This window comes from Euprymna scolopes, chromosome 42, assembly GCF_053919585.1.
Source record: "Euprymna scolopes isolate OS-2025 chromosome 42, ASM5391958v1, whole genome shotgun sequence".
In the NCBI taxonomy this organism is placed as follows: domain Eukaryota; kingdom Metazoa; phylum Mollusca; class Cephalopoda; order Sepiida; family Sepiolidae; genus Euprymna; species Euprymna scolopes.
The window spans coordinates 29,546,021-29,571,020 of record NC_136523.1 but is presented as its reverse complement, the minus strand read 5'-3'; positions in this window follow the sequence as shown (position 1 = coordinate 29,571,020).

Genomic DNA, 25,000 nt, shown 5'->3' with positions numbered 1-25,000 from the left:
ATATAAATATAATATATATATATATAAATATCTTATATAAATATATATATATAAATCTCATATATAAGTATATATATAAATCTCATAAATAAATATATATATATATATATAAATCTCATATATAAATATCATATATATATCATATATAAATATATATATATATTATATATATGATATATATAAATATCATATATATATAAATATCATATATATATATATGATATATATATATAAATATATATATGATATATATATATAAATATATATATATATAAAGGATATATATATATAAATATATATATGATGTATATATAAATATATATATATATATCATATATATATAAATATATATATATGATATATATATAAATATATATATATCATATATATATAAATACATATATATCATATATATATAAATATATATATAATATATATATATAAATATATATATGTCATATATATAAATATCATATATATATAAATATATATATCATATATATATAAATATCATGTATATATATAAATATCATATATATATCATACATATAAATATATATATATCATATATATAAATATATATATATCATATATATAAATACATATATATATAAATATATATATATCATATATATAAATATATATATATATCATATATATACATATATATATATAAATATATATATCATATATATAAATATATATATATATAAATATCATATATATAAATATCATATATATAAATATATATATGTATAAATATATACATATATATATCATATATATATATATAAATATCATATATATATAAATATCATATATATATATATCATAAATATATATAAATTTCATATATATATAAATATCATATATATATATAAATATAATATATATATCATATATATATAAATATCATATATATATCATATATATATAAATGTCATATATATATATATATCATATATATATAAATATCATATATATATAAATATCATATATATATCATATATATATAAATATCATATATATATCATATATATATATCATATATATATCATATATATATATAAATATCATATATATATCATATATATATATATATAAATATCATACATATATCATATATATATATATCATATATATATATCATATATATATAAATATCATATATATATATATCATATATATATATAAATATCATATATATATAAATATCATATATATATTATATATATATAAATATCATATATATCATATATATATATAAATATCATATATATATCATATATATATATAAATATCATATATATATATGTCATATATATACAAATATCATATATATATATATCATATATATATATAAATACCATATATATATCATATATAAATATCATATATATAAATATAAATATCATATATAAATATCATATATATACCATATATATAAATATAATATATATATAATATATATATCATATATAAATATCATATATATATATCATATATAAATATCATATATAAATATCATATATATATAAGTCTCATATATAAATATATATATATAAATCTCATATATAAATATGTATATATATATAAAGCTCATATATAAATATCATATATATATCGTATATAAATATATATATATTATATATATGATATATATAAATATCATATATATATAAATATCATATATATATGATATATATATATAAATATATATTATATATATGATATATATAAATATAATATATATATAAATATCATATATATATATGATATATATATAAATATATATATATTATATATATTATATATATAAATATCATATATATATAAATATCATATATATATATGACATATATATAAATATATATATTATATATATGATATATATAAATATGATATATATATATAAATATCATATATATATATGATATACATATAAATATATATATGATATATATATATATAAAAATATATATATATATGATATATATATAAATATATATATATCATAAATATATAAATATCATATATATATAAATATCATATATATATCACATATATATAAATATATATATATATATAAATATCATATATATATCATATCTATATAAATATATATATATATCATATATATAAATATATATATATAAATATCATATATATATCATATCTATATAAATATATATATATATCATATATATAAATATATATATATATCATATATATAAATATATATATCATATATAAAAATATATATATATATCATATATATAAATATATATATATATAAATATATATATATATAAATATCATATATATAAATAAATATCATATATATATAAATATCATATATATATCATATATATATATAAATATCATATATATATCATGTATATATTAATATCATATATATATCATATATATATATAAATATCATATATATATCATATATATAAATATCATATATATATCATATATATAAATATCATATATATATCATATATATAAATATCATATATATTATATATATAAATATCATATATATATCATATATATTAAATATCATATATATATCATATATATATAAATATCCTATATATATATCATATATATATAAATGTCATATATATATCATATATATATAAATATCATATATATATATCATATATATATATAAATATCATATATATATCATATATATATAAATATCATATTTATATATATATGATATATATATCATATATATATCATATATATATAAATATCATATATATATCATATATATATATAAATATCATATATATATCATATATATATAAATATCATATATATATCATATATATATAAATATCATATATATTTCATATATATATAAATATCACATATAAATATCATATATTAATATCATATATATATATAAATATCATATATATATAAATATCATATATAAATACCGTATACATCATATATATATAAATATCATATATATATCATTTATATATAAATATCATATATATATCATATATATATAAATATATATATATCATATATATATAAATATCATATATATATAAATATCATATATATATAAATATCATATGTATATATAAATATCATTGTATATATAAATATCATATATATAAATATTATATATATATATTAATATCTTATATATATAAATATCTTATGCATATATAAATATCATATATAAATATCATATATATATAAATATCATATATATATCATATATATATGATATATATATATATCATATATATATCATATATATATCATATATATATATCATATATATGTATCATATATATCCTATATATATCATATATATATATCATATATATATCATATATATATCATAGGTATCATATATATATCATATATATGTATATCATATATATATTATATATATATCATATATATATCATATATATATCATATGTATATATCATATATATATATCATATATATATCATATATATATATCATATATATAGTATATATATATTGTATATATATCATATATATATCATATATATATCATATATATATCATATATATATCTCATATATATATCATATACATATATCATATATATATATCATATATATATCATATATATCATATATATATCATATGTATATCATATATATATCATATATATATATATATATCATATATATATATCATATATATATATATCATATACTCTCTTCATTAGCCTTGAGAAAGCCCCACTGGCAAAGCTGAGACGGTGTTGTATTTCATCATCTATGTTGGCTTTTGATGATAGGATGCTGCCTAGGTTGGGAAGTGGTCCACATTTTCCAGTCTAGCGTTGTCGATGGAGATGTTTGGGGGTGAGACTGGAATACTGTTTGGTGGTGATTGATTGAGGATTTGGGTTTTTTTTATATTAATTGTTAGTCCTAGCTCTTTGTACGCCCTCATGAAGGCAACCAGTGTACACTGTAGGTCCTCTTCTGAGAGGGCTACAAGGGCGTTATCGTCTGCATACTGTAGCTCCATAATGGATATGGTGTTCGTTCGACCTTTGGCCCTAAATCTGTTGATGTTAAAAAGTCGCCCGTCAGTCCTGTACATAATCCGAACTCCATGGGGAAGATGTTTGTCCGTGAGATGGAGGATAGCAGTAATGAAGATGGAGAACAGGGTTGGGTCAATGACACATCCCTGTTTCACTCCCGTGTCAACCCTGAAGGGCTCTGTTTCATCTCCACTACTACTGAGGACTATAGCTGACATATTGTCATGTAGCAGTCTCAGTACCCGAATGTACCTCTCTGGGCATCCAGGAGGCACGTAAAAACCCTGGAGACGTACCACCAAAGATGCCTCCGAAAAATCCTCAGAATTAGTTGGAAGGACCGACGCACCAACACCACCGTCCTGAGTGAGGCTGACATTCCCACTATCACCGCTACTGTTGCTCAACGCCAGCTCAGATGGACTGGTCATGTTGTCGGAATGCCGGATCCCCGCCTCCCGAAACAGATTTTCTACTCTCAGCTTGTTGAGGGAAAGCGTGCGCAGGGTGGCCAAAAGATGAGGTATAAGGACAACATCAAAGCAAATCTAAAGCGGTTTCACATGGACCTTGAGACATGGGAGGACGTGGCTGGGAGCAGGTTGGCATGGAGGAGCGCTGTCCACAAAGGTGCTGCGCTTTATAGTAGTGACCTAAATCAAGCTGCTGAGGATAAACGCAAGCACAGAAAGGACAGATTATTAACCAGACACACCCAACCCCACCCCACCACCACTACCTTTATCTGCCCAAATTGCACAAGACAAATTGGGTCTAGGATTGGGGTCTATGCTCACCTGCGGACCCACAGAAGCCACAACGGAGGACAGTCTTACTCGGACACGAGTGACCGCCGATGATATATATCATATATATATCATATATATATCATATATATATATATATCATATATATCATATATATATATCATATATATATATATATCATATATCATATATATATATCATATATCATACATATATCATACATATATCATACATATATCATATATATCATATATATATATCATATATATATCATATATATATCATATATATATCATATATATTTATCATATATATATATCATATATATCATATATATATATATCATATATATATCATATATATATCATATATATATATCATATATATATCATATATATATCATATATATATCATATATATATATAAATCATATATATATATATATCATATATATATATCATATATACATACATATCATATATATATCATATATATATATACATATCATATATATATATCATATATATATATCATATATATATATCATATATATATATATCATATATATCATATATATATATCATATATATATATGATATATATATATCATATATATATGTCATATATATATATATCATATATATATCATATATATGTCATATATATATCATATATATATCATATATATATCATATATATATCATATATATATATCATATATATATCATATATATATATCATATATATATATGTATATCATATATATATCATATATATATAGCATATATATATATATCATATATATATCATATATATATCATATATATATCATATATATATATCATATATATATCATATATATATATATATATCATATATATATATCATATATATATCATATATATATCATATATATATCATATATATATCATATATATATCATATATATATATCATATATATCATATATGTATCATATATATATCATATATATATCATATATATATATATCATATATATCATATAGATATATTATATATATCATATATATATCATATATATATATGATATATATATATGATATATATATATATCATATATATATATCATATATATATATATATATATATATCATATATATATCATATATATATCATATATATATATCATATATATATCATATATATATATCATATATATATATCATATATGTCATATATATATATATATCATATATATATATCATATATATATATATATCATATATATATATCATATATATATATCATATATATATATATCATATATATATCATATATATATCATATATATATCATATATATATATCATATATATATATATATATATATATATATATCAAATATATATCAAATATATATATATATATATATATATATATATATATATATATATATATATCGCTGAATCAACTTTCTCGAAGTCAGAATAGGTTAAATCTTTTAGAGATGACCAGTGGTTTACCATGTATCTCCGTTTCGAGGATTTAGAAAGAAAACCGTATATTAAATCATGGCTCCCCAACGGTGTCGATCAACCCCTACCTCCCTTAAACAAGAAATGTACTGGATGTTGGGTGCATTTTCTTTTGCTCTAGATGCACTAGCCTTATCTATTTCTGTTATAAACATTCTTTTCTTTGATGCTTCATTTTTATTTCAAAAAAAGGGAAAAAGTATATTATTTTATTATTTCCAAATTTACTATATATATGTGGGTCGGATGAATCCACTATTTTTACTCATCACACTCTTTATTACTAATATTCTTTTATATATGTTCATGTTTTTTTTACTAATATTCTGTTTATATTTATTAGTGTATCTGAAAATGTATAAAGTTACAAATATTTTAAATATATACATGAATTTTTTTTACACATTACTATTAGTTTTCGATTTCCTTTATTTATCTATTTCATGTTCTTTGATTTAAAAGCATCCGGATATCGAATAAATGCTTTATTTTACTGTTTAAATATTTATTTTAACCATTTTCTTTAAGCATTCTTATTACTAAGCTAGAGACCGCGGGTATAAAATCTATTAATTTAAAGTAACACAATCTATTAAAAAAACAAAACAAAAAACAAATGAAAAATAAAAAATCGTATATAATGCTCCTGTAAAACGTATACATAGAGCATGTGCTATTTTTTTTCTTTTTTTTGCCGCATACGACACATTTTTGTTTGCTATAATCTTTTTACACAAATATTACGAAAGTAGAAATCATGTAGAATATCTGCATGAATATGATTACATGTAAAAGTTAACTAAACATACCATAAGAAAACCGGAAAAAACTAATGGGGAATTAATTAAAATGAGTGTTTAAAATAATACGCAAATTAGCTAGATCCACGACTCAACAAAGTTGTATTTTCTTTTTAAATAAATAGAAAACCCGCTTTTAATATCAATACACACACACACAAATAAAATAAAAATTATAAGGGCATATGTGTGTGTGTGTTCGATTAGTTTCATTTGTCTCATATCGGATCTTTTTTCTCAACTATGTCTATTTCTTGTTTTCTTTCGTTTCTTTCTCTTCATCTTTTACGCCGTTTTTCATGCAGTCTTCCCAACCTAGCCAGGCACTGACTCTCTAATTTCGCTCCTCCATCTTTTAGTCCCTATAGGACTCGATCTATGATCGAGGTTCGATCTCCGTCAATGAGTCAGCCCACGGAAGAAATCATCAATCAAGCGTTATCAGATCTCGTGTAATCGAGCCCAGAAAATTTGCCGCTGTTATATTGATCTCTGCTGAATGTGACCCCCCCCCCCATCATCACCTAGCAAATCTTTCGTCGATGTATGAATGTGAACTTCTAGGGAAAAGTAACCTTTTTCATGATATATGTTTCTTTTCTTGAAAAGAAAAGAAAAAAAAAACGAAGAAAGGCGGGCTTTTGTATATACTGGCATTTCGTGTATGATTAAAAAATCATTACTAGTAGGGGCAAATAATAATGCAAGTGAAAGTACCTGGGTTTTACGATTAAAAAAACGAATCATGTTGAGTAAAAAACATAAAATGGGAGAATCATCTTATTTTAATGGCTTTTTCAATAGTAAGAAAGGTATTTGAGAAAAATAAAAGAACTAATGTCATTTATATACGTAACAGTTTCATATTATTTGGATTATTTAGACAACCGTTTTCACCTTGAGTGTTATTTGCACAACGTTGCGGTCGATGTAATCTTCTTCAAATACATCTTGTCAAACTCGGGAATCTGGGCCCTAAGTAATTTTTAATTATATTTTGAGGATAGTCATCACTGAGGATTAAACCCCCCAGAAGTCTGTAACTTATAAGTGAATTTTACTAAGTACTCTATCCACTATGCCACGGGTCCTTGCGTACAATTCTAGTATACATTCCAGGAGTCTTGAATCTATTTTAGTTTTTAGATATACAATCAAACTACTTATTACTATTCATTATTCTTGCCTCGCTCAATATATTTTTGAGAGTTGCTCCTAAATACTGTCGTAGTGTCATATGAATAACATATTCTTTGATTTCTTCCAACAGGCTCTTCATGTATGTTAGACAAAGTGTGGTAAATTTTCGGGTGGTGTCCTTTAGTGTTTAATCCAGATTTCTTGGAGTTGATGTCATCTCACCGTGTGCGCGAAGGCGGGTGTGCTTTTAAAAAAATAATTTAAAAAATGGCGTTGCTCTCACTTCATCTGCTTCCTCTTCTCTCTAGCGACGTCAAATTTTCTTTTGTAATGGTTTTAAGAGAACAAATCTTTTTATCTAAGAAATTTATTGTTTATTATTTAAAATTTTCGTTTCAAGTAGCCTAATTTGCGAAGCGATAGTGAGCTAACACACCCAACTACTTATTTATGAAGCAATAAACATTCTTTTTCTTGTTACCATGAGAAACTAATTGTCTTTTTACATATATATAAAAGTGAGAATGTGTGTGCGTGTGTGTGTACGCGAGTGAATACAATTCTCAACTTATATACTCAACGAATTTTTAATTTACAAAATGAAATTTGGTATATAGGATATTCAGACATGCCGAAAACTTTAATCCGTTTTCATCTGGAAAAAAGGGGTCAAAATTGAAAAATTGGTACGTGGGAGTTAACGGATTTTTATATTTGCTAATTGTTTCACGAATGCGCATGCGTAAATAATCCACAGTAGAGATTACTTATGTTAAAAATGAATAGTTTTACACATCTTTTACAGAAGTTGTCACGCTGGTCTAATGGTTATTGTACTTTACTCACTGTCTTTAGCTTGTGGTTTCGATCTCAGCTTTTTTTTTTTTTTTTTTTTTTTACAAGTGAACGGTTTAGAAAAAAAAATCCCACAATACTCGTTTGCACATGTCTCATTTTCTTTCCGTTTTTTTTTTTACCTCGTTTTTTAAATGAAATTTAAAATTATGTTTAATACCAGGTAACGCCGGGCACATTTGCTTGTAAATAAATAAAAAGAAATTCTAAAACTTTTATTTAATTTATAATTGTTACAATTTAAATAGTTTCAAAATAATCTCATCGTTATTACTATAAAATGTTTCTCGACTAAATATTCGTTTAACAATAATAAAAAAAAAAAACTAATCTCACTTTAAAATACATGATGATCACTAGAAAAGCGGGAAATTTAAGGTTGTGAATTCTGTTTTAATTTTTTTTTTTATTACATTTTCACCCCAAACAAGGCACATTGCCACTTTGATGTATGGGCTACTATTAGGGACATAAGCTACAGGGGTACTATGTTGGGAGTTGGGCAGCAAGATGTCGGTTCACGTTACACTTGAACTTCTGCATGTCAGTACAGTTGGGGAAGCAGGAGCCCGGAAGGGAATTCCAAAGTCTAGCGGTTCTGGGAAAGAAACTACTGGAGTAGAAGGCTCTCTTACACCTAGGGGTCTCTACTATGAAGGGGTGGGATTTAGCTGCTTGTTGGGTTTGTCGGGTGTATTTACGTAGAAGGGGTACAAGTGCTTGCAGTTCGTCGGAGCATTCACCGTTAAAGTACTTGTAGAACAGGCAGAGGGATGCTACATTTCGTCGATGGGGCAGAGGCTGAAGCTTAGATGACAGTTCAGGACCTATTGGGTTGGCGACTCTTTTGAACCTTGTCTAGGAGTGAGAGACTAGTAGCGGATGCACCAGCCCAAATATGACAACAATACTCCATACATGGGCGAATGGTGGCCTTATAGAGGTACAGGATACTTTCAGGCGTTAGTAGCTTTCTAGCACGGTAGAGGTAACCTACCTTTTTCGCAGCAGTCCTAGCAATGCTCTCAATGTAATTGTTCCAACCAATGTTTCCTGTGAGCGTTAGGCCGAGGAGTTTAAAAGATGTACTTTCAGATAAAGAGTCTTTGGTCATTGTTATTGGTGGTAGAGAAGGTTTCTTGTAGTTATTGAAGGAAACAAGTTTAGTCTTGGCAGCATTGAATGTGACCATCCATTTTTGTCCCCATTCCACTGGAGGTCATCCTCTAGTGTTTCTGCCATTGTTTACATTTTAATGCGGCTTCGATTTGCATGGCGTTAGTTTATCTTATTATCGGTAGTTCCTCGTTTCACTAACGACTACCGTGCGTTACATTACATCTTCGGTGATCGAGCGACCCCACCTTTGGAAAAAGGGGTGGACAAGGATAACGTACGAAAGAACATGAAATCGCTTTAGCGTATTATGTAAAGTAGACTTTTAACCCGGTAGTTACAGCCCGTTGACTTGAAAGGAGTGCTTTATGTTAAATTGTTTAATATGGTTAAATTTGTGCTCATGTTTGCATTAAAGAATATTTCTTATTAATCCAAATTAAGCTCTAACTATGCATCGATTAGATACTATAATACTTAGTTCGCCGCACCTAATCATAAAACTCCATACAATATTTCAGCCATATCGGTACAGTAGTTTCCGAGAAAAAGTAGAACTTAAATGCTAATCCCTAACTTTGTATTGAACGGATATCATCATACTCAGTTTGCTGCAACTTAAAATAGCAAAGGTCCATACAAAATTTTAGCTAGATCGGCTCAGTAGTTTCCGAGAAAAGTGAAACCGTCTGTCTTCTTGTCTGTCTTTCTAAGAGAAATATTATCTAGACTAACGGAAGCTGTATGAATTGTACAGTAATATCATTCATCAGTTGTCTATTGATGCCAGCCATAAAAATATTTATATTATAGAATAGAAATATTTTAATGTGGACGCAGACCAAGCGATATTGTACCATGTTTGTTCAAATTGAAACATATTTTACTACTCTGATTAATATAGTTTCCGAATATATCTTGTTATGGGAGTCTATAGCCAAAACCTTTGTAGGAGTTTGTAACATTTTCATTCTATGTACATCGGGCGCGAACAGACCCCACCATTATATCATTATACTACCTTTGTTCCGATTTAAAAATACTTTTCACTACTCTGATTAATGTAATTTCAAAATATATCTAGTTATTGGGTCTATCTCTAAAACCCTTGTAGGACTTAGAGACATTTTCACTACAAACATTCGGTGGAGACAGACATACGATATTATTGCATTACCCTTGTTAAAATTGAAACATATTTAAGTACTTCTGTTAAAGTTTCACAACATATATCATATATACGCAGCCAATAAACAAACAATATTCATATATGCATCTCATGATATTTTGTTACTTTTTACGGAAACCAAAATGTTCATTTATGTACATGCATGCGTGTGATGTACCTTAATTCGCTATCTTTCCTCTTCTCTTTCAGTGTTGACCGGCGCTGTTGTTTCTCTTCGGTTAGTTTTCTATTTAAGTTATCTTAACTAAATATGTAGTGAAAACAACTAAGATGGGTGACATGCTAACAGAAATTAGGTGATTATTTCGCTCCGCGATATTCAAGGTTTTCTTTCTGCATCATTGGCTAACTGCCTCGCGCAGCATCCTCTTGACATATCCGCATTACTCCATATCTCTGGTTTAGCTCCCATCCACCGACTCATTTGGAAGCTGTTGTTTTCTCTCGCCATTACTTTACTTTCTTCCCGTGTCCTTTTAACTGTTGCTTTCTGTTTTGACCTTACATATCACCAGCTATGATTTAATCCCTGGACACGATTGTTTTGAAAGCTTCGTGTCATCAGAACATGTACTTGGTACGACCGTTGACAAAATCAACACTAACACACTTACTCACTAGTGACATAGACGCCCCCCTCTCCATTATGTAAAAAGTTGTGAAGGCATATAAATATGGGCAGACTAGTTTAGGGAAAAATGACAAGAATTTTTTGGTAATTTTTAATTTTTAATAGATCATTAAGAAAAAAGTATTAAAGTATAATTAAAGTCTAACTACTCATTATTGCTTCTTTAATATTTAAGAAGATTAGTAAATAAGAAAAATTCGCCACTCTAAAATAAATTACCGGAATAATTATTTCAAGAATAATCATTGAAATGAAATAAAGTAAATGTGTATCAACATAATATCAGAAGGAACAAACGAAATTATTTTCTAGTCTAAATCAAGTATTATTATATTAGGTGTTTTCCTATTTGATAGTGACTTTGAAAATCCGGTAATATAAGAGTATCAGTTACAAGAAAAACAACTAATAAATTGTAGTATATGTATCAGAACTCTAAATTAAATATATGCTAATAATCTAGCGACAGCAACAAACGAAATCTAGGCTAATCTAAATCAAGTATCGATATATCAGACGGATTCCTATTTGGGCCTGACTTTGAAAATCCGGTGAGACTACTTTATATGGTCGATAGTAGAAAGAAGCCATATTTATAATAAATTATAGGATATATATTTACTTAGAACTCTGAATTGGCCTATTGCACAGCAACTTTTAAAATAATATTCGGAGTTAGAAGTTCTCCCATAACCCTTGCCCTAATTTGAAAGTAAAAACAAAACTTGGGCAAAATCACAAAGAAAAAAGCAAAACAAAACAAAAAAAACAAACAACAAAAACAAACAAAACAAAACAAAAAACAAACAAACAAGGAACGCCACACTACAAAGGTGGATCGCTTCTACTTTGAGTGCGTGTTTCGGTCCGCCCTCCCGGTCGCCGTTCGAACAAGCCGCTAGCGCCATGGGCTTCCTTTCCGTTACGACAGATAAATTTCGTTAGGCCGCGCCGAAGACAAGATGAAAGAGGAACGCCTCGTCGGTTGTTAACGAACGCGGATGTTAGCGTTAATGAAATCAAATTTGTTCCGGGCAAGCAAGACCCGCTGAGGTTATTTTATTTCTTGTTTTAAACTGTCGACTGTTATAAGGTGTCTCCCACTATTTTTCTTATCGTTCTTCTCTTTCTGAAGAGAAAAAGATGATAACGGTGAAACAGAAACCCAATATCTGAACGAGAAGATTACGAAAAAGAAAAAAGTTACAGAATAAGAAGCACAGGAAGAAAGTGGTGAAGGAAAAAAAGAAAAAAGCTGAAAGAAAACTAAAAAGAAGTGGATAATGATTACAGAAAACAAAGAATGAGAAGGGGGAAGAAATGACAGAAAAAAAGAAGAGGAAAACAACATGGCGAAGATGAAGAAATCGCGAAGAAAATGGTGAAGGGGGAAAAACAGCCATCTCGTTATACAGCCAGAGTTTCAGACGGAATAAATCTACCAATTCTACGATGATAAGGAAGAATTTGTTTTAGGAGTATCTAGTGATTAGTCATTGTGGTTGTGGTCACTTATCCCTTTAAGAGTCGCGTAGATTCGATAAAATATGAACCCAACCACATTTGCATTAGGGTGTTAAGAAAATTATTTTAAATAAGAATAGTTTAAACTTTAAAAGTTACCCTTTTTGTTTTTCCAAACACCTTCGTAAGAAAATGGAACCCTTAGCAAAGTCAAATTATTGCACGTACTTAAAACAGTCTTCTCTTTCGAAATAGAAGTTTTTTTCGAAGCAAGTTCTTAATTTTCAAAAACGTTGATAATAACGACGCCTTTTTAAAGCACCGTCTTTCCTTTAGCAAGAGTTTTGTTGACTTTCCTTGTTGAAAGAAATTTTAAAGATTTATTGACTTAAAATACGTCTTAATACAAGCGCAAAAGACAGCTTTAATCTACGCAATAATAAATTGACAAATTGTTATTTTAATTTATTTATTTATATTTTATTTTTCTTTGCAAATTTTATTTCGGAAATATATTTCTAACATACATCCAAAAGTATTGCAATTTTATTGCAATTAAACTGCAGTAATTTATTGGGCAATTATTTATTAGTATATTGCGACAACATTTATTTATGTCATTTGGATACCTCGAACTATTGCTCTCATCTTGAGTGATTTTCAAAACGTTTCAGTCGATGTAACCTCCGACTTTCTCCAGGTATATCCTGTCGAACTTGAGAATGTTTCTGTCGAACTCGGGAATTTGGACGGAACGCTTTACTTCACAAGGGTAGCATGCTCTTGTTCCATCAGCCATGACAGGATAGGAATCCTAGTTAATTCACAATTGTAAGTGATCAGAGTACTTGGAAATACATTGTAAAAGCAATATCCTCCTGAAGGTTTAGGGTTCAATTCTCAATGTGGGCGACAGAAAAATACGATAAGGAATTACTTAAGACCTCTATCTCGGAACAAGAGCATGCTACCGCCGTGAATTAAATAAAATCCCGAGTTAGACCGAAACGTTCCTAAGTTCTACATGATACACATGAAGAAGGTCGGAGGTTACATCGACTGAAACATTGTGAAAAATCACACTCAATACAAGAACAGAAGTCCGAAGAATCCCAATACGAATAACCAATCCTCATTTCAGAAACGGCAGAACATTTATTTAGTATAAAAACATTTACTTATCTTTCTTTTGGATCTCAAAATTCTATTAGAGTCGAGGAATAAATTTAAATTAGATACAAAAGTAGAAATATTTGTATTATTTTTGTCTTGTAATTTTTTAAAGCTAATTTCCTTTGAAACCCCATCTGGCTGAGCTATCTTTATCTAATACATTTCGGCCTTTTGTAATAGGTTACAATAACTTTTTTCAAAAGGGTTTAAATATCGTATTTGTTACTATAATAATTTGTCGTAATTAAAGTATTTATTAACATCTAAAATTTCAGCATTGACTTTAACTACTTGATTTAAAATTAACATTTACTTTATTTTTATGATCAGGGGATGTACGCATTAAAGAATATGCGGCCAATCTTTAAATTCATTGGTAAGCTAACTTTGACCTTTTAACCACAAATATCTATTTCGTAAATATTCATAAAATATTACCATAGTTAACATGTCAGGTGGATTTTGATTAGTATGCACATAATTAAACATTTCTTCAGGCGCTTTTTCATCCCAATTTATATTTAACTTAATAAATTATATCCATATAACAATACCACACGTTATCTCTCTATATATATAGCTTACATTACTAAAATTATTCACTTAGAAAATTAAAATTACCTTCAAAATGAACTGGAAATTAAATATCTTTCAAATATGTTGGGAAAATTATTTTAAATAAGAATAGCATAATCGTTAGCATTTACTTTTTTTGAACATCTTTGTAAGAAAGGGAACTTTTAGCCAAGTCAAATTATCGCACATACTTAAAGCAATTCTACATATTTATATACTCAAATAAAGTACAATAAAATCAACACTTGGTTTTGGTCTTCTCTTATCTTTCGGAAGATAGGTTTTTTTTTCTAAGTTCTTCATTTTCAAAAACGTTGATAATAGCAACGCTAAAGTATTGTATTTCCTTTAGAAAGAGTTTTGTTGACTTTTCTTGTTGAAAGACATTTTAAAAGATCTATTGACTTAATATACCTCTTTTTAGTACAAGCGCAAAAACAGTTTTTAATTTAACCAATAAAAAATTCCTTTTAATTATTCATAAAAATTACTATAAGCTATGAATTATTTTTAATTTATTTATATTTTATTTTTCTTTGCAAATTATATTGAAGAGTATATTCATTTCTAACAAGGGATATCGATTCTAAACCTACTTCTTTCGATGTCGATTAACAGTTAACTACATTACCATAAAAATCCTAGACACCTGTCATAAGCAAAGCCTTCTATAATAAAAGAGTCAACAACTTGGTGAGTGAAAAGCGTACAAACTGGTACCAGAACAGTTCTTCAAATGTCTGTCGCAAAACGTTCCTTCTTACGAGCAACAACTAACACAAGATTCGCAAATGCACATGTTCGTAAACTCCCATTCTATATAATTTACACATTTTCCTGTTGTGGATAACATTTTTTATTTCTAACCTAAGAATTCTACCCGGTAAAATACACAGTTGTGGTTCCCTTTCTTCAAAAGTTGTTTCCTTTATTCAACTTTCTGCGTTAATCTATTCTTCTACTTTCCTCTATCATCCTTTATTATTTGCCCAAGTAAAAATGTTCAATTAATATACACGGTTGTTGTTCTTTTTCTTTAAAACTGTCGCTCGCAATTTTCACATTTTCCTGTTGTGGATCATTTTTTATTAAAAAGCTGTCGCTCGCAATTCAACTGTATGCACTTATATATTCTTCTACTGATTTGTACATCATTCTTTATTACTTTCTTAAGTTCTCTCTGATTCTCTCTCCTCTGATCTTGAGAACGTGGTACAATGAGGAAAGAAGTGGCTGGTTACTTTTAATGCATCTAAAACCAAGCTTCTCTCTTTACATCATCAACGTTCTGATCCCCATCTGGCATCAGTTGAAATGAATGGCTCTCGTCTTGAGGAGGCTTCAAATTTTGACAAGCTTCCGTGCTTGACCTTTACACTTGATCTTAAATGGAGCAGGTACATCAAATCTGTTGCCAAGGCCGCTGGAAAAATGGTGGGATCCTTCTAGCGATCCAGTAGATATCTCACTAATGATGCAATTCTCTATCTATATAAGAGCCAGGTACGTCCAAGGATGGAATACTGCTGCCACATCTGGGAAGGAGCTGCTAGAAATAATTTATCCTGCCTTGATAGGGTTCAAAATAGATTTCATAGTCTCGTAGGAGATATCCTTTTCTCTTCCCTTAAACCTCTATCTCACAGAAGAGATGTTGCGAGTTTGTTTCTGCTGTATCGTTATTTTCATGGAAAGTGTTCGACTGAGCTTCAGTCTATGGTCCCCCCTCGACAAACTTTCACAATAAACACTCGTCTAGATGAAAACACTACCAATAATTCCCCCACCCCACTCTTCATCTGTGCCTAAACCTAAACGTAGATTCCATGAACAAAGCTTCTTTCTTAGAACTGCATGCCTGTGGAATTGTTTTCCTGCGTTCCAGCTGACTACAATATGGTTGTCTTCAAGTCTAACGTAAACAAGTTCTTGATGAGCCGTTCCACTTGTTAACAAATTTACCGAATTTCCATCGACAATCTCAATATACGTATACTTTAGTTTTCTCGGGTAGGAACTTAACTTTCTTTCGGGGATAAAAATTCACATTTGAGGAACCTTGGCGAGTACAAACAGTTTAACTACTACTACTAGTAATACTACTACTACTAATAATAATAACAACAGCAAATACTAATAACAATCATAACATTACTACTACTAACGATTACTATATTATCTAATTTCTACTCTACACTCTTTAACCCTTATCCTCGAGTGGCCTCTTGGCCTTGATAAGTGGTGATGCCTATAGAAAAAAAAATATATATATAGTTTTTGTTCCTTTTCTTCAAATGTCGTTGCTGCGATTCAACCTTGCGCACTTATCTTCGAGTACGTATACTTTCGTAATTGTCTGTATTTTTGAGATTAGGTGTTTTCATTTATTGAGATTGTCGGACTGACTTCCTCATCTTGGTTGTTATAGTCACAATGTTTCGCCCGTTTTGCCTGCAGGTGTTTTGTATCGAACTGGGAAACCGTTTGTTAGGAGTCTCGAACCAAACCCTTTATTATTATTACGGAAGTACCGTGTTCGGACTTCAGCTAGGCTCTGGGACATAGTTGCTAATTCTCTGTTTTGAATGTTACTTTTCACTGCCTTCGTTCAGGATTGAACTCAGCACCTTTGGGTAACTGTAAACGTTGATACAATGTCTAGGACCACTCGGCCATATGTCACTAGGACAATTCTTAGTTGTTTTTTTTTTTAATGTTAAACCTATGTTGTTATTCAAGGTTTTCTCTGTCTATTAGAGGTGTCCAAATTGCATTCAGCTCTACGCTACGTATAGCCAACCATGTCTGGATGGAGAGGAGGACCATCGCCCCCTATGGGAAAAAGTAAAAATAATAAACAGAGAGGAGACCCACTGGAAAGTGAGAAAACTTAAAGAAACAGCTCACATGCTCGGACATAACAACCTACCAAGCGTAGAGCTGAATGCAATTTGGACACCTCTAATAGAGAGAAAAAACCTTGAATATCAACATAGGTTTAACATTAAAAAAAAAACAATTAAGAATTGTCCTAGTGACATATGGACGAGTGGTCCTAGACGTTGTATCAAAGTTTACAGTTACCCAAAGGTACTTAGTTCAATCCTGAACGAAGGCAGTGAAAAGTAACGTTCAAAACAGAAAATCAGCAATTATGGAGTCCGAACACGGTACTCCCGTAATAATAATAAAGAGTTGGGTTCGAGACTCCTAACAATACAAAACACCTGATGAAGGCCGGAGGGCAAAACGACCGAAACGTTGTGACTATAACATCCAAGATGAGGAAGTCAGTTCGACAATCTCAATATACGTATACTTTAGTTTTCTCGGGTAGGAACTTAACTTTCTTTCGGGGATAAAAATTCACATTTGAGGAACCTTGGCGAGTACAAACAGTTTAACTACTACTACTAGTAATACTACTACTACTAATAATAACAACAGCAAATACTAATAACAATCATAACATTACTACTACTACTAAGCTTAATAATAATCATAAACCAATAATAATAATAATAACATTACAGCTAATCAAAATAATAATCACAACAACAATAATAATAATAAACTTGTAATCAATTAAAAAAATATTAATTTTCTTTTTTCGTGCTTGGTAAAGTGCGGGAAATCAACGTCGAGATAATAATTAATTGGCAAAAAATTAATTTTCTCGAAGATCAAAGTGACTATTAAATAGACCGGAAGGAAGGGGATGAGAAAGAAGAGGAAGATGAGGGGAAAAATGGGGAAAAACGGCTCTATTCTTAAGATGCGTCCATTATACCAACGCGTTTAGCAATGAAAATTAGATTTCATGCATAAGCGTGACAGACAAACGAACAATTGCTTTTATAGATAACGGCGTACGCATATGAAAATGCTATTTTGAATTTAAGCGTGACAAACTAAGTCACATACTCTTATTGAGAAGCTATTTCATGCGTGAGCGTGACAATTTGGCCCGCGACCAAACATGATATCGTGTAAAAACACGCGGACGCAACTAAAATGTGATTATGTTTCTAAATTTTTTAGATGAATATTGATAATTCGTATTATTTTAATTATTCGGACTACTGTTCTCATCTTGAGTGTTATCATCATGCGTTTCGGTCAATGTAACTTCCGACCTTCTTCAGGTGTATCTTTTCGGACTCGGGAATCTTTCTATCGAACTCGGGAACCTGCACGGAATATCAAACAGAAAACGGAATCTGTAGAAATAAGTAATGGTGTATACACTAAGTAGTAAAATTGTACATCTAAAAAAAAGAAAAAAATACGTTTCCCAAAATTTATATTAGAATCGTCCGTAAGAACCTTTGGTGCAGTGGATAAAGTAAGTTACACTCTTCTTAATGTCGAAGGTTCAATCCCCTTCAATCACTTATAGAGGCCCAAGGTCTACTAGTATGTTATTTTAAATTTAAGCGTGACAGATAAGAGACGATGAGGGACGATTAGCATAAGGACAGAGCATCTTATAGAAACATATGAACGCATCTACAACTGCCATTACAAACATAACCGTGATAGACATACAGCGATAGCTTACTATAAGGAACCGCGGATGTGACTTAAATTTTATTAAAAATTTAAACACGGCAGACAGACAAAACCGCAATTTTCTCTTGTTTTTTTTTTTTTATTAACGCATCACCACTTATCTAGGCTAAAAGCCACTGGTGACTAAGGATTACTGAGATAGATTGTTAGTTGAATAAGGAATAATATTATTGTTACATTAGCATGACTCGTGTACCGACGTTGCCCGGTAGAAGTATAACACAAAGCCAGAACCGAACCGATTAAGTTTTCCCCAACCCCGCTGAAAACAAAGTAAACTACGGTTGGTAATGGGCATTGTTGTCCCTGGAAAATAGCAGGGACTGGCGACTGTGGTCAAAATACAACAATCTGACTTCCACTATCGGGCATTGTTCGGCAGTGACAACAGGAGCCACTAGCTCTGATTGTCAGCGCTGGTGGTTACTTGCGAATTGTGCTGGTTGGATCGATTACCTAAAAAAGTGTTGCATCTGCCCGATCCTCGGTTAGTAACTGAGAAATCCTAAACTGTGGCTGCTTTTAATTTTTATTTTAATCAATAGTATTTAATTATTCTATATTTTGCCATAAAAAAACGGTGGTGCAAGTTTGGTCCTCGGTTAGTGATGAATAAATGTTTATAGACTGTGGCAATTTTCCCAATCAATAGTGCCCTTTATTTAGGGTTGACGGATAGATTTTGCTTATACTAAAAATGAGATTGTGCTTAACTGCGTCCTCGTAGGGAGGCTTTCAAATCTACCTTTTTTCTGTATTTTAAGCGTTGCAAATGGATATTACGTCAGAAGACTTATAAATAGCTATATGTACTATTTTAAGTTTGTTCTTCTACAGAATGTGAACCGATAGAATAAAAAAAATATCGGTTAGTGACGAATAAATCATTCTAGACTGAGGTAAATTTTTCCCAATCAAGACCGCTCTTAATTTATGGTCGAGGGATTGATTTTGCTCATACTAAAATGAGATTGTGGTTTTCTGTGCCATCATGGAGAGGCTTTCGAAGCTACACCTGTCCATGTGAATGTGAAGCGATAACATGAGGAAAACTGTCGTTTAGAGTTGGATAAATCATTCTAAACTGATGCAATTTTTCCCAATCGAAAGTGCACAGATAGAAATCTGTGGTCATATCTAAACCTGTTATTTATGAGGGGCGTGCAATAGGTAATGCCCCTGACCCACTTCCAGTTGTCTGATCTTGCTGAAATTTTGCATGTGCAATGATTTATATCTCTACGGGGTTTGTGGCAAATTACAGCTATGAACTAATGGTGGTTTCTGTTTTATAGGTGTTTGAACTGAGTCAGGTGTGAAATGGAGCCTGTTGAATGTCGAGCAGTGATCCGGTTTTTGTATTTGAATGGACGCACACCACAGGAGACTTTTGATGAAATGAAAGAAACTTATAGTGATAATGCACCATCATATAACCTTGTGTGAATTCAAACATGGCCGGAAGTCTGTGGAAACAGCTCTCAGACCTGGTCGCCCCCTTCTGCCATTGATGAGGCATCTGTATGTCAAGTTGAAGTTGCCATTTTGGAAGATCGGCGCATTACTATTCGCCAAATAGCCCATGATGTCAAGATTAGTACAGGGTCTGTGGAAACTATTATTCATAACCATCTGCATATGCATAAGGTTTCTGCCAGATGGGTTCCCAGGTTGCTTACACCATTCCAGAAACGAGAACGCGTCGAGTGCTCGAGGATGAATTTGGAGATGTGCCAAGAAGATGAGTCAAAGTTTTTCAAAAGACTGATTGCACAGGATGAAACCTGGGTCCATCACTATGATCCAGAGACCAAAGCCCAGTCAATGCAGTGGAAGCACTTGAACTCACCACCCCCAAAGAAGGCAAGGATGCAGCCCTCTGCTGGCAAGGTCATGCTCACAGTTTTCTGGGACCAGGACGGAGTAGTGATGACAGATTTCCTGTCAAAGAGTACCACAATTACAGGAGTCTATTATTCTTCACTTTTGAGGAAATTAAGGGAAGCTAATCAAAGTCAAGAGGCAGGGCAAGATCAGCAAAGGTACCCTCCTCCTGCAGGACAACTCTCCGGTCAACAACTCGCATGTCGCCAGATCAGAAGCACGGGCGTGTGGTTATGAAAACGATCCCCATCCTCCATACTTTCCTTACCTTGCACCCTCTGACTTTCACCTGTTCCCAGCCATGAAGCTGCTTTTGAAAGGAAAGCGTTTCTCAGATGATGCAGCCTTGATTTCTAAAGTCACGTCGTGGTTGGAAGACCAACCTGGGATGTTCTACAAAAACGGTCTCGAGAGCTCCATCAAACGATGGGAGAAATGCATAACTCTGGGTGGTTCCTATGTAGAGAAAGACTAATAACTGTGCCAATTTTCGTTGCTCTACTCTTATGGGAAGTGGGTCAGTGGCATTACTTATTGCACGCCCTTCGTAACATATAAGCGTGACAAATAGACAGGAATACGCTCTTATAGAGACACACAGTTTACTAGTATGTAACTTTAAATTTAAGCGTGGCAATGTGAGGGACGATTAGCATACTGACAGAGCCTCATAGCAACATACGAACACATTTACAACTACCATTACAAACATAACCGTGACAGACATGCAGCCGCAGCCTACTATAAAGAACTGCGGATGTAACTTAAATCTTATTGCACATTTAAGTACAGTAGACAGACAAGACGACGTTTTTTTCTGATTTTTTATTAACGCATCACCATTTATCAAGGCTAAAAGTCATTAGTGACTAAAGATTACTAAGATAGATTGTTAGTTGAATAATGAATAATATTACTGTTACACTAGTAGGATTCGTGTACCGTCGTTGCCGGTGGAAGTATAACACAAAGCTAAAACAAATACAATAAAGCTTCCCCACCACCGAAGACTAAGTAAACTACGATTGTTAGTGGGGGCCATTGCCGACCCTGGAAAATAGCAGGAACTGGCGGCCATGGCTAAAAATGAAATAATCTGGCTTCCATTGTCGGACATTGTCTGGCAGTGAAGTTAGCAGAAGCAGCTGGCTGTAATTACCAGTACTGGTAGTTACATGTAAACAGTGCTGGTTTAGGTCAATTACTTAAAAAATATGTTGCATCTGTCCGATCCTCGATTAATGACGGAGAAATCTTTCTAGACTGCGACAGCTTGTAATTTTTATTTTAATCAATAATATTTAATTATTGTATATATTTTTTTTATAAAAAAACTGTTGTATCTTTTTTGTCCTCGATTAGTAATGGGGAAATGCTTATAGGCTGTGGCAATTTTTCCCAATCAATAGTGCTCTTCATTTAGGGTTAAGGTCTGGATTTCGCTCATGGTGAAAATGAGATTATGCCTAACTCTGCCCTCGTGGGGAGGCTTTCTAAGATACACCTTTCTGTATATTACGCCACGCTATTTAATGTTTGTACTTCTACAGAATGCGAACCGATAGTATAAGAGATACATAAATCATTCTAGACGGAGGCAATTTATCAATCAACAATGCACTTTATTTAGAGTTGAGGGCTGTATTATGCTCATAAAATATGAGATTGTGCGTGACTGTGCCGTCTTGGTGAAACTTTCAAAGCTACTCCTTTTTCATATTGTAAGCGTTGCATAATACTTATAAATAGTTATATAAAAATTTATCAATTAAACGCTGACGAAAAAGAAAGAAAGAAAAATTGAACGGACGTTAATTCAGAAACCTTTTTGTAACATAAGGAATGGGGGAGGCGACTATTAAAAAAGAAAGTAAATGAATGCAACTCAAAAATCCTAACAAAATTAATGGAATTAGTTATTAAAGAAACTATAAAAATATAGACGCAAATCAGTGGGTTTTTTTTTGTTGTTCACGGGAAACGAAATAGCATTGCATTATTCTTGTAAGTGGTGTCCACCAGTTAGAAAATCGCGTGTTCTAATATTGGTTAATTCCAAGTAATCGTATGCTAACAGCTAATCTGAAGTAATTGTAAACCTGGCAAGGGAGAGATCGTTATTTCAATGCGTGTTGTGGAAAGGACTTAAGTGAAATGTACGGTAAGAAAACTGAAGACGGTGTTGTATCAGAATCTGTTCTTAATGCAGAGTAATTCCCGGTTACGTTGAAAGTAAAATGAGGAAAAACAGAAAATTAAGGAAAATCATGTCGCCACCGTTATACATGTCGTAATTTAAAATGTGACGCTCCTAGGAATTGATATAGTATTGTTCGACTATACAAGAAAATGAACGATAAGTTGCGCAAAAGCGACAGCAGATAGTGGCTATTAGCCTGGTTTTATATTGAATTTATAGGTGGCGTCTGCGGTTTCAAACCTGCAACCCCTTTTTCCCGATGGGGAGAAATTACGCCTGTTTTATTACGTATAGAGATTAAAGGAGAAAGGAGAAGTCTAAATGTCTCACAAATTACAACTAAATAAAATAGATGGGTTGTTTCAATGCAATCACAAATAATAGCAGCATAATTATTTTCTGCGTTGTGTCGCCATTCCTCCTATGACTAAAGCATCTATAATTTATGTTTCACAATAGCATAAAAGAAATAAAAAAATATCGTCGAATTTGAAGTAAAGACCCTTAACTGAGATGTTGGCATTCCGAGCTACAGATATTTGAAGTTCTTTAGATTATTGTGGACAAGACATTTATACTCGTAATGTTCGCCTCTAAAACATACAAACGATTCATACTTATCCACTTTTTGAGACATGTGATTTCATGTCTAGTTCTCTCTACCAGATGGAGGTGACATTTTAGTATATAATCGTTAACCCCCATTACTCCAATATCCTGTGTAAGGATCTCCCTAGGAACCCAAATGATGAGATATTTACTATCAACATACCCATTACTATTTAACATTATCACATATGGAACAAAAATTTGATTACTTACGAAGGCGGGTTCTGATAAGTATTTACTTCACATTGGATTTGAAGACGATTACGTTGAAGCTGGCAGGGAGCAATTTCGTGAGACCAAGTTCCGCAGATAGGAAGTTTTTGAAAAGAAACTCTGATAACGGAAATTCAGTTTTATCTTAGGTGCATTCCACGATAAAAGTTAATGTCGAAAACATTGGATGTAGCCATTTATACAGTGGACACAAAATACTTTATTTAG